Source organism: Heptranchias perlo, chromosome 38 (genome assembly GCF_035084215.1).
Source record: "Heptranchias perlo isolate sHepPer1 chromosome 38, sHepPer1.hap1, whole genome shotgun sequence".
Taxonomy (NCBI): Eukaryota; Metazoa; Chordata; class Chondrichthyes; order Hexanchiformes; family Hexanchidae; genus Heptranchias; species Heptranchias perlo.
Genome location: NC_090362.1, coordinates 20,217,808 through 20,230,324, shown reverse-complemented (window position 1 = coordinate 20,230,324; position 12,517 = coordinate 20,217,808). Strand labels below are relative to the sequence as shown.

General features: G+C 42.9%; 1 long non-coding RNA gene across 1 annotated transcript in view; it reads right to left on the bottom strand.

Moving 5' to 3' along the window:
- The window catches only part of LOC137304649 (uncharacterized), a 142,004-nt gene extending 134,481 nt beyond the window's left edge, over window positions 1-7,523 (bottom strand). The window contains exon 1 of the long non-coding RNA XR_010958599.1: window positions 7,441-7,523. This is a non-coding gene — a long non-coding RNA (uncharacterized lncRNA). The remainder of the gene's footprint in view (window positions 1-7,440) is intronic.
- Window positions 7,524-12,517: the final 4,994 nt, after the last annotated feature.

The following is a 12,517-nucleotide window of genomic DNA, read 5'->3' as shown; positions in this document are numbered from 1 at the left end:
GGACAGTGAAGAAGGTTATCTAGGATTGCAACGGGATCTTGATAAATTGGGCCAGTGGGCCGATGAATGGCAGATGGAGTTTAATTTAGATAAATGTGAGGTGATGCATTTTGGGAGATCGAATCGGGCCAGGACCTACTCCGTTAATGGTAGGGCGTTGGGGAGAGTTATAGAACAAAGAGATCTAGGAGTACAGGTTCATAGCTCCTTGAAAGTGGAGTCACAGGTGGATAGGGTGGTGAAGAAGGCATTCAGCTTGCTTGGTTTCATTGGTCAGAACATCGAATACAGGAGTTGGGATGTCTTGTTGAAGTTGTACAAGACATTAGTTAGGCCACACTTGGAATACTGTGTACAGTTCTGGTCACCCTATTATAGAAAGGATATTATTAAACTAGAAAGAGTGCAGAAAAGATTTACTAGGATGCTACCAGGACTTGATGGTTTGACTTATAGGGAGAGGTTAGATAGACTGGGACTTTTTTCCCTGGAGAGTAGGAGGTTGAGGGGTGATCTTATACAAGTCTATAAAATAATGAGGGGCATAGATAAGGTAGATAGTCAAAATCTTTTCCCAAAGGTAGGGGAGTCTATAACGAGGGGACATAGATTTAAGGTGAGAGGGGAGAGATACAAAAGGGTCCAGAGGGGCAATTTTTTCACTCAAAGGGTGGTGAGTGTCTGGAACGAGCTGCCAGAGGCAGTAGTAGAGGCGGGTACAATTTTGTCTTTTAAAAAGCATTTGGACAGTTACATGGGTAAGATGGGTATAGAGGGATATGGACCAAGTGCAGGCAATTGGGACTAGCTTAGTGGTATAAACTGGGCGACATGGACATGTTGGGCTGAAGGGCCTGTTTCCATGTTGTAAACTTCTATGATTCTATGTAACAAAACCAATTCCAACTTTATAAAAAATGATAGTATTCTCTGCCGATAGTTGGGGTGGGGACTGCATCAAATAGGGAATAGAGATTAAAAATTACATTTATTGAAAAAGAACCAGACTGCTTAAACAAGAGTAAGGAGACAGGAGTCTAGAAGTAGGGGAGATATGGCTAAATGTTTTTAAAGAAAAAGAAGGAACTTGCATTTATATAGTGCCTCCCATGACCTCAAGTTGTCCCAAAGTGCTTTATAATCAATTAAATACTTTTGAAGTGTAGTCACTGTTAAAATGTTTTAAATTCTCTACATTACAAGTGCAGGGATGATGTCAAACAATTGGGAAATCTAATGCTGTTCCATTTTTTTTTTAAAAAATCAAAAGCAAGATCTAGGGATTTATAGAGCTGTTAGTTTGATATTGGCAGCAAGGAAATTATTAAAGTCTCTTACAAAAGAAGCAACTCTAGTGAATTGAATAGGAGCAAAAGGCAGAAACTCCTAGCATGCAAAGGTCATGAAAGAGCAGTCAAGTCTATACAGGAGGCTTGCAGCTATAGTGGAAGCTCTTGGGATAAAGTAGCAAATTGGAAAAATAAATTAGCTAAACACAGGAAACAAAGTGCATTGTTCAACAGTGGCAGCTGTACAGCTGTGACCTGCAGGGCCCCTGAGGGATTGGCTCTGGGTTCACAATATTTGGGCAAATCCTGGAAGATGGTATAATGGATGGAATGTGTAGGTGTGCAGAGAATGCCAACTGCCCAGGTTGTTTGAAGGAAAAGGCTAACATTTAAATAGCTCTATAGAGATTTCACAACCGTGCAGCTGACATTTAATATTAAGAAATGAGATAATAAAATATTGGCCCTCTCTATGTTCCAGAATGAAGTAGGATTGTTTAACAAAGTGAGTTTTAGAGTGTGATTTTTTGACCAAATTTCCAAAAAGTGTGCTCACACTGTAGGGCAATATCGGCAAAGCAATGTAAAATGTTCGGGGGTGCCTTGAGCACGGTCGTCTTATTTCCTTGGACTACCAATCATGGTATGGAGCAATAGGTACAGTTATGGTTATCGTACTTTAAAAAAAAAGATACGGAATTCGTGGAAAGGATTCAAAAAGGATCAAAGATGATGCCTCGATTTACGTAATGAAGTTATGAAGAGCAACCTAGGAGGTGAAACTTTCTCATTGGAAAAAAACAATTAAATTGAAGGTACAACATTAATGTCTTGTAAAATAATGATGGGAATCAATAAGATAGAGCGAGCTATTGCTAATCAAAACCAAGGGATTATACTTTTTTTTTAAAAAAGCCACTAATTTCAATTTCAAGAATTATTTCTCACTCAGCGTTACTAGTTTATGGGATGGACTACCATCTAGCGCAGTAAGTATTGCCTCAGTTGGAGCCTGTAAGTTGCTAACCCTCCAGGGTTGTCCTGAAGTCTTGAGGAATTAAAGATTAATCTCCTGGTCACTGCTGCGAGCAAATCCAGGAGAAAAACCATGGCTGGGGGGGGGGGGGGGGGTTAAAACAATTGTGTGTTTTTGTTTTCATTTATTAGTTATAAAAAGGGTGGGGGGAGAAAAAGGCTGTTGATCGGTAGGGAAGGCCGTGTGACGCGAGGATGGACCCGTCAGATGATCGATGGCGGAAGTGTGGGGGCGGGGCAATGCATTTGGCGGCAAAGGGTCACATGATGAAACCTCCAGGAATAAGTTCAACCAGACTTGGCAACCCTACTTCAGGAGGACATTGGATCAATCCCTAATTCAGCTGGGAGCAGAGAAATGACTTTGGAATTAGGAAAACAGTCTCAGCAGGTCCTGATATAGGACTTGCCCGGGTGATGCAACAAACTGGTTGTTCAGGCTATCCAATCTATTCATTATGTTGTTAATATTGATCCCAGACTTTTATAGTGCAGTAAATTACCCTCAAGCCACTTAATTTTACCTGTAGGACACAGAACAGCATGTTTTAAAAGTCAAGACAAAGTTTATGGGATAGTGGAGAGCTATACGTTTGATATATAGGACCACAAGATACAGGATTACCTTTTATAGGGTGCAAAGTTAAAAGAAAATTGTAGGGGAACTGCACCCTATCATAACACCGTGGAATTGATGCAAGTGATCACCACTTCGCCATGGGGAGAAGTAAATAAAAACAACCCATGATTTAGAATAACACTCACAGAAATTTAGCCTCAGGGGCTCCACTGAAAGATCGTTGAAAAATATTTCCCCTATGGTGCTTTAAATCACAGCTTTCAAAATCCAATTGCAAGAAGACTTAAAGAAAAACACAAAATGCTGGAAACACTTAACAGATCATTCAGCTTCTGTGGAGTGAACAGGAAAGCTAACAGGGCAGATTTTCCGATCGATAAAAGAGAGAGAAGAGGCATCGATTTACGGACGCGATCGCCCGTGCCCAATCCTCTGACGAAAGACATCCAAGTGCCCAGAGCACTGGCCTAAAACTGGCGTTAGGGCGCTTGAATATGATAATCAGGGGCCTGTGGTTTAGAACCTCATGGCCATATTCAGCAAAATCTGATCTCCAGCAGGTCTTGAATGGGACTGCTGGATTACTTCCCTTAACATGGAACCAGAAAAAGAACAAACTTATATTAATATAGCACCTTTCATGACCACCCAAAGCACTTTATAGCCAATTAAGTACTTTTGAAGTGTGGTCACTGCTGTAATATAGAAAACGCAAGAGACAATTTGCGCACAGCAAGCTCCCAAACAGCAATGTAATAAAGACCAGACAATCTCTTTCTTCTTTTAGTGATGTTGGTTGAGGGATGAGTATTGGTCAGGACACCAGGAAGAACTCCCTGCTCATTGAAATAGTGCCATGGGATCTTTCTCTCCTCCCTCCCCCCAACTCTTCTTTCTGTTCCTTTTTAAAAATGTTGTTAATCTGCAATTTCTTCCAGTTCTGATGAAAGCTCCACACATCATGCAGTGACTCATCCTTTCTTTCTACAGATGCTGACTGACCAACATTTTCTGTTGCAGATTTCCAACATCTGCAGTTTTGCCTTGGGCACAAAGTCTTTGCCTCTCCTACTTTTTGTGCAGATCGATTCGAATCGGTTGCGCCGATCAGTTTCCTGCCGATCTTTCTATCGTTTGGGCACCAGATAAAATGTTCATACCTCCTTCCGGCAACATCTCAATTTTAAAATAATCATCCTTGTTTTCAAATCCCTCCATGGCCTCACCCCTCCCTATCTCTCTAACCTCCTCCAGCCCTACAACCCTTGGAGGTCTCTGGGCTCCTCCAATTCCGGCCTCTTGGCTCCACCATTGGCGGCCGTGCCTTCAGCTGCCTGGGCCCTAAGCTCAGGAATTCACTCCCTAAACCTCTCCGCCTCTCTCTCCTCCTTTAAGACCCACCTCTTTGACCAAGCTTTTGATCATCTGTCCTAATAACTATGTGGCTCAGTTTTGATAACGCTCTTGTGAAGTGCCTTGGGACATTTTATGATGTTAAAGTTGTTGTTTACTGGTCAGCTCTTCAGCAGCTGATTTGATGCATTCAAATGTTCGGTGCTGAACTCAAATTGGGAGCAGCCAGCACATACGGAACACATTAGGGGAAATTGTGAGTGTGCACCCTGTGATTTCTCGTCCATTAACTTTTATGGATAGAAAACTCAGTCTGTACACCGATTTTCCAAGATGTGGTCACTGCGAGTGGGAACACTGGATCACACAATTACTCCATAGTCCCTTGTCCCACCAAGAAGTCCCAAAGTACATCGCAGAACTGTTGAAAACTATATAACAAATAGTTACTGTACAAGCGTCAAATGCCAGGAGGGAATCTATACAGAACGATTGCTCAAGTAATCGGATTTTAAACTGTGCTGAGAATTCAAAACAGGAATTCACCAACAAGGAATTTTTTTGTAGCACAGGATGATTTGAACTTAAAGCCAAGCCAGAAACAACACCAAACCTTTTGAAACTTCTCCCCCTGGATCAATACATACCTATATATTATTGTACTGTTTGCTATTTGTAGCTTGGAATATGTTGGGAGGTCTCAAAGGGTCAGATACCACACTGTTGAAATATAGCAATTGTGTGGGTGGTTATTAAAGTAATGCAAACTTGCTAGGTAAACAAAGAAGGTTCACTTCAAATTTTAGCTGTTTCCCTTTTGTGCCTTTTATTGGAACTGCTGGTACAGCTCGAGGTTATAGGGAATACTGAGTTGTGTGTTTTTTGGGAGCGGTACAGAGTGGGAGTTATGTCAGTAATTCTAACATATATGTATGTGTGACAAAGCCATGGTATCAAGTGTGCTGTTTTGATTGAGATGTTCCAACATTAAACAGTGCTACTGAGAAGAGCAGCAACACTGTCCAAGGCCCCAAAAATCAGCTGCTTGGCCAATTCCAAGGGAAATCCCGCTCCTATTACAAATGCTGACCTAAATTCTAGAGATATTTCAGCACATTGCTGTATTTAAACATACTGCAAATTGAGAGATACAAACAAAGCAAGCAGTGATGTGGCAAAACTCCAATGGATGCACAATTTGACATTCCTCATTGCCTAAATATCAACATCATTATTGTCTTGCCAGGATAAAAGTATAACCCATTGTCTATTCCCTCACATGAATATCATGTTTCAGCCCAATAAATCCGGTAATCACCACCTCGATGTTGTGTACAACCAAACATGCTCATTAAATATATAGTGGTGAATAAGATCTTGCCCAGACAGGATCATTTAATAAGTACACACATAGGACTGTCGCACCAAGTCCCATTCACCCATCACCCCTGTACTCTCTCATATACATTGGCTTCCAGTCCGGCAACACCTCAATTTTCGAATTCGCATCCTTGTGTTAAAATCCATCCATGGACTAGCCCCCACCCTATCTCTGTAACCTCCTCCAGCCCTACAACACTCCGAGATCTCTGCATATTCCAATTCTGGCCTTTTGTCCACCCCCACCCCACTCACTTCACCCCATCATTGGCGGCCGTGTCTTCAGCGTGTAGGCCCTAAGCTTTGGAATTCCCTCCCCAAACCTCTCTGCCTCAATCTCCTCCTTTAAGACGCTCCTTAAAACCTACCTCTTGGACCAAGTTCTTGGTCACCTGTCCTAGTGTCTCCTTCTTTGGTTTGGTGTCAATTTTTGTCTGATTACACTCCTGTGAAGCATCTTGGGATGTTTTACTCCATTAAAGACGCTATATAAATGCAAGTTGTTGTTGTACAATATAACCAGTATCATTAACTGTAAAGCATAACATTTCCAAAATATATCTATCTATGTATGATAAATTGGGTTTCTGCTCTTATCCCTCTCTTTAGGAAAAGGCTAAAAGTGAGATAGCGGGAATGTGAATGGGAAGACATGAACGGCGAGAATGCGATGGGAAGGTCTTGACGGGGTCTATAAACAATCTGGTTCGTATGACTGATGACCGACTGACTGACTCACTCGCCTTCACTGCCATGTGTAAATTCTTTTACGGTGCTCCGGCTCACTAATTCGACAAGTGTTTAGCTTTTGATTGGGTTGTTATTGAATAGATCGGATTGTCCCCCTCTGGCTACAGTAAATATAGAGTGGAGATACTGGATTTGTTGCACCTTTGTATTTTAGCTTGAAATGTTTTGAAACAGTGACACATTTTAGCAAAATCCTAACACACCAACCTCAGTGAATGAAAACTAAAGTAGCAGCAAGCCCAAGGTTTCTCACCGTTGGACTATATTTTCCTGAAGTGGTCATTTTTCTGAATGAAACTCATGAATTTGGAGACCATTTTCAAGGCAACATCTTCTTCTAGGGAAGGCATGATGTCATTGTCCTTGTGATACTTGTGTATCACCGCTTTATATTTCATAAGCACAAGATTATAACATTATTACTCTTGGCACTTTTACTTCTGTAGTCAATTCCAAATAGGCCTGTGTGCTTTACTCTTTATATTTAAGAAAGCCTTTTCATTTCTGCTGCAGTTATTTTTATAGCTATTATAATTTTATGTTTTACCTGTCACTCTATTATGTCCTTCAAGTCTGAACTTGTCTATATTATTATTCTTCTATATAAAATTCATCGACTTACTGAAAGGTTCGGTTTGTTCCAATTGGATGGGAAATGCCAGTTCCACAATCTGAAGTGTCACCTTGACAACGGTCTCCAGGTGCATTACATTCATTTCCAAAGTGCCCTTTGTTTTGTTGGGGACTATTTAATTGCACTGAGAAATGCTTCAGATAAAGCTCTTAAAGATAAATGTATTTTTAAGCTGGTGTCACTTCATTAGAAAGTATTGATGAAACAAAATAATGTTTCTAATAAGAGAAGCATTTGCAGAACCTGATAACTTTGTTGTCCTGTAGGTACTACTTTAAACCAGTACCTGCTTTACAGCAGTGCTCAGCTGGCATCACTAAGTTATACCGCTAGTTCCGCATTGGTTTCTGGTCAGGTAAATGGAGCTCTGTGTGTACCTTCCGGTCCATCAACGTTAACTGAGTTGGTAACGGACTTACCTCCGAACCTGCACATTGTGGATTTGAGTCCCACTCCCAGACTTAAGCACATAATCCAAGTTGATCTTCCAGTGCACTATTGAGAGAGGTTATGTCCAAATAAACACTCAAATTAGTGTGGTAACAACCATCTGGAGAAAAGAAAGAAGAAGAAAAAAACAACCATCTGCTTTTATTTCCAGACCCTCTAGAATATTCCATCAAAGAATAACAAAGTAATACAAGAGAAGACTTGGAGTGTAATTGCGACAATGTCCTTACTCCCATCAGGGGGCCACCTAGTGTTCCGTTAACAATATGCAAGTACCATTGTATGTTAACGATCCCATTGGGTACCTATGACGGCACCTCCGACAGTGCAGCTCTCCCTCAGTACTGCCCTGGAGTGTCAGCCTAGATTATGTGCTCAAGTCCCTGGAGTGGGACTTGAACCTTCTGACTCAGAGGCCAGTTGTTGTAACCCAACTACTGTCCTAGCTGACATCGGAGGCTCAAGTTTAAAATGAAAGTCCAGGTGTGTTGGTGGCAGGGGGGCAAAGAAAATGGGAGAAATCCGGAGCGGGCAGGATTCCTAGATCCAACCCGTTGAAGAACATGCCGACCCAGAGTCACCTGGGTGCGCACACCGTTCCCGAACCCAAAAGTCCCGCCGGCAATTAAAGCCGGCGGCACGATATTTAAACAAGCAAATGTACCTCACGCACCTGAGACCTTCGAACCTATATATCTCACAAAGAGAGTTCAAACATTACTTCTTTAAATAAAAGATATGCTACCACTGAGCCAAGGCTGACTCCTAAAGGTACTTAAGGTAGTTTATTTTTGGCATATTGAATAGTTTAAAAGATTTTGACTGTACCTGGGCGGCTTTCCCATCGCTTCCGATTCACGCCTGGTGAAACCAATGTCCGACGTCTCCTCCCCCCGATCTTTGTCTCTCCCCCCCCCCCCGTTCTCTCTCACAATGGCCGATGAGATCTCTCTCTCTCTCTCTCTTTCTCCGCCCCCCCCCCCTCAGATGTGCAGCTCCTGTCGGCAGCCTGCCTGTCAATCAGGCTGGCCGCCAGGCGTGAAGCCCGGAAGTGGCTTTAATTGGCTGCATTTGGGTTGCCATCAACCCGCCTACTTCCCTTCTGGGTCTGGTGCCCGCTAATCACCCCCCCAACGCTGCCATCCCACCCCCCTTTTAAAATTGAGCCACAGGTGATTCAATACAAACTGGTGTCAAGTCCTGGGTCTTTTCGCCCGTATGGCTCAGTGCGACGCCAGGCAGTGCCATCATTCACTGAGTCATAAAAAGGGCTTGTGGATTATTCTTTGAAAACTTTTTGCAAGAAGCATGCCTTTTGTCCCTAGGGTTAATTTAATAACCGTTTACAAACATACGCAAATGATGAACAGGAAAAGACCCACACACAGTTGGGAATATAATCTCCTGGGAGAGGCGAAAAACCAGATAAAAACCTGGGCCAATTGTTTGGGGGCAGGGGTGGGAACAAAACTGCAAAATTCCTCTCCGACCCTCTTGGGCGATCAAACCCTTTAAGAGTTCACAAGATGAAGAAAGTTGACAGTTGAAAATCATCAGTGTGGTTTTCTGCGACATTAAGATTTAAAAATGTCCTTGTTATAATATGGGTTTTTTTTCTCTTTTTTTATTGCCTCTCCCAGGAGATCAAATGGCTGCGGAGGGGGCGTGGGGAGAGAGGGGAGGGGGTGAGAGAGAGGTAGGGGGAGGGAAGAAGTGTAAAGTCATGATGGTCTGGCCATCATGGTGTGGGGCAGGCTTGATGGGCCAGGTGGTCTTTTCCTGCCCGTCAGTTTCATATGTTCTATGTTGATCTTAATTATGATTAATAGTTGAGATTCTGTTCTGTTACCCAATTGTGTTATAAGCCTCGATACAAGAAGTTATATTGTGACTACGTACTGTTTTACCTTTACTTTACTAAACTTGGCGATCTGAGCTACAGCTGAGCTTATTTTAAAGTAGCTTTTGAGCCAGACAAATCATTGCAAATACTTGACCGCACGACTCTCCTTTATTATTTGTCTGTTGTCACATGACTTAATGGGGTAGATTTTCGACTTGCCGACCAGATGTAAAACCAGTATTACCGGTCGACCAGTGTTATAGAAACCAATGGAAGTGAGAACTGGGCGGTTTCTATAACGTTAGTTTTACACCTGGACAGCAAGTTGAAAATCATCCAATAGCCTAAAAGTGAATGTCTTGGAAGAAATACCTTAAAGGAACGCAATTTCCTACTGGTACCTGAGATTAAATTAAGATGGATTACAAAGGTGAAAAATGAGGTATATTGGGATGATTTTGGCTCAAAATTCCTTTGTTGATCTCCCTCTTCATCAATATATTTAGGCTCATGTGGAGCATAAACACCAGCATAGACCTGTTGGGCAGAATGGCCTGTTTCTGTGCTGTAAATTCTATTTAATTCTATGTGATATTCTGGATTTTCGTTTCCTGGATATTTTGTTTCCGATATCGTCCATTTGACACTATCACCCAAAGTCAAAATTATCCCCGTTAACTCCTAATTTTGATATTGTGGGAGATACTTGAAAGCTGAAAATGGCTTAATAATATATTTAACCCACTATCATCCCTGAGAGTGTGGATTTAAAAGAACTATATTTTTTCATTTTATATAAGTGTTAGCTGCTTTTTTCCCACTACTTCAGCAAGATTCAGGGGAGTGGGATGAATTGGCAAGTCTTTCAAATGTTGATATAGAACTGAATGTAAGGCTTAATTGAATTTGCTGTATTTTTTAACAGCCTTGTTACACTAAAGTGAACTCTATCATCCAACTTTTACTACTCATGTTGCTTCTATCAATTGTGACTGTGTTTCCGATGGGTAATTTAGCAACAGGCTATAACTGTGATGTTCTGAAGTTTTTTATGCGGGAGTACCAAAACTTAAAGCTCTATTCCACTCCAAAAAAATGGAATGTTATTTAAGAAGAAATAGCCATTTGTTTAAGAGGACTGTTCAGTTCAGATTAACTTGTCAAGGCAATTCCGTGGTACAATCACTGGGAAGCGGAAACAATCCAGCTAAACTCGCAAAAGACGCCCTCTGTGACTATGACTGTGGTGCGTTATCGCTCCTCGACCTTCTCGACCTCTCTTCAGCCTTTGACACGGTCGACCACTCCAATCCTCCTCCAACACCTCTCCTCTGTTGTCCAGTTCAGTGGGACTGCCAGTTCCACTCTGGCCTATCCAATCAAAGCAGGAGCATCTCCAGCAACGGTTTCACTTCCTGCCCCTCTACAGTTACTGCTGGAACCCCCTAAGCGTCTATCCTGGCCCTTCTCCTTTCTCATCTACATGCTGCCCCTCGGCAACAGCATCCGCAGATATGGGGTCAGGTTCCACATGCACGCTGACAACACCCAGCTCTACCTCACCACCACCTCTTGCAACTCCTCCATGGCCTCTGTGAACAGCCTGCTTCTCCAGTCCTGGATGAGCTGTAATTTCCTCCAGTTAAACATTGGGAAGACCGAAGCCATCGTCTTTGACCCCTCACAAACTCCGTACCCTCGCCACCAATTCCATCCCCCTCCTCAGCCACTGTCTCAGTTTGAACTAAACTGTTCACAACCACAGCATCTTTTTGACTCTGAGCTGAGTTTCCAACCTCATGTCGTCTCCATAACAAAGACCACCTACTTCCACTTCTGTACCATTGCCTGGCTCAGCCCATCTGCTGCCCAAACCCTCATCCATGCTTTTCTTACCTTCAAATTTGACTATTCCAATGCTCTCCTGGCCAGCCTCCCATCCTTTACTCTCAATAAACTTCAGCTCTTCCAAAACTCTTCTATCCGTATTGTAACCCATTCCAAGTCCCACTCCCCCGTTACCCTTTTGCTCACTAACCTACATTGGCTCCCAGTTCCCCAACACCTCAAATTTCAAATTATCATCCTGGTGTTCAAATCCCTTCATGATCTTCCCCCTCCCTATCTCTATAACCTCCCCCAGCCTGGCCTCGCCCCTCCCTATCTCTATAACCTCCCCCAGCCTGGCCTTGCCCCTCCCTATCTCTATAACCTCCCCCGGCCCGACCTCGCCCCTCCCTATCTCTATAACCTCCCCCAGCCTGGCCTCGCCCCTCCCTATCTCTATAACCTCCCCCAGCCTGGCCTCGCCCCTCCCTATCTCTATAACCTCCCCCGGCCCGACCTCGCCCCTCCCTATCTCTATAACCTCCCCCGGCCCGACCTCGCCCCTCCCTATCTCTATAACCTCCCCCAGCCCGACCTCGCCCCTCCCTATCTCTATAACCTCCTCCAGCCCGACCACTGAGAACTCTCCATTCCTCAGGCACTAGAGTCTTGTGTAACCTCACTTCCTTCACCCAATCATTGGCAGCCGTGCTTTCAGCCGTCCAGGTCATACACTTTGGAATTCCCTCCCTAAACCTCTCCACTTCCCTCTCCTCATTTAAGACCTTCCTTAAATCCCACCTCTTTGACCGAACTTTTAGCCACTCCTCCGAAGACCTCCTTCTTAGGCTCGGTGCAGATTGTTGTCTGATTACGTTTCTGTGAAGCGCCTTGGGATGTTTTTCTACATTAAAGGTGCTACGTACGTGCAAGTTATTGTTGGAATAGGAGGTGCAATCTCTAAGTGCTGAACTATACTCTCTTGTAATACACAAACCAACTGGTTCCATTGGAAAATATCCAACACTTTGCCAAGTTATGTCCATGACTATGAGATATTATTGTTATTAACCTGCTACACAAACACACACAGAGGCAAGGGCATTATGGTAATTATGTACAGTAATGATCCACTGTGATTGTAATTAGAACTCTAGTGCTTGCGAGCAGCTGCTAAACTGGCGACTTCTTCACAGCCATGACAGCTATTTTTAGTTTTATAATGGAAAAAATTCACACATTATACACCAAATAGTCCCTAATCGTTAAGTGCCTTTTTCACTTACAGGCTCATGAAAACGTGACTCTTATGTCATGGACATAACTTGGCAAAGTGTTAGATTAATAAAAAAATTAATTTAAAATGAAGGTCAGCT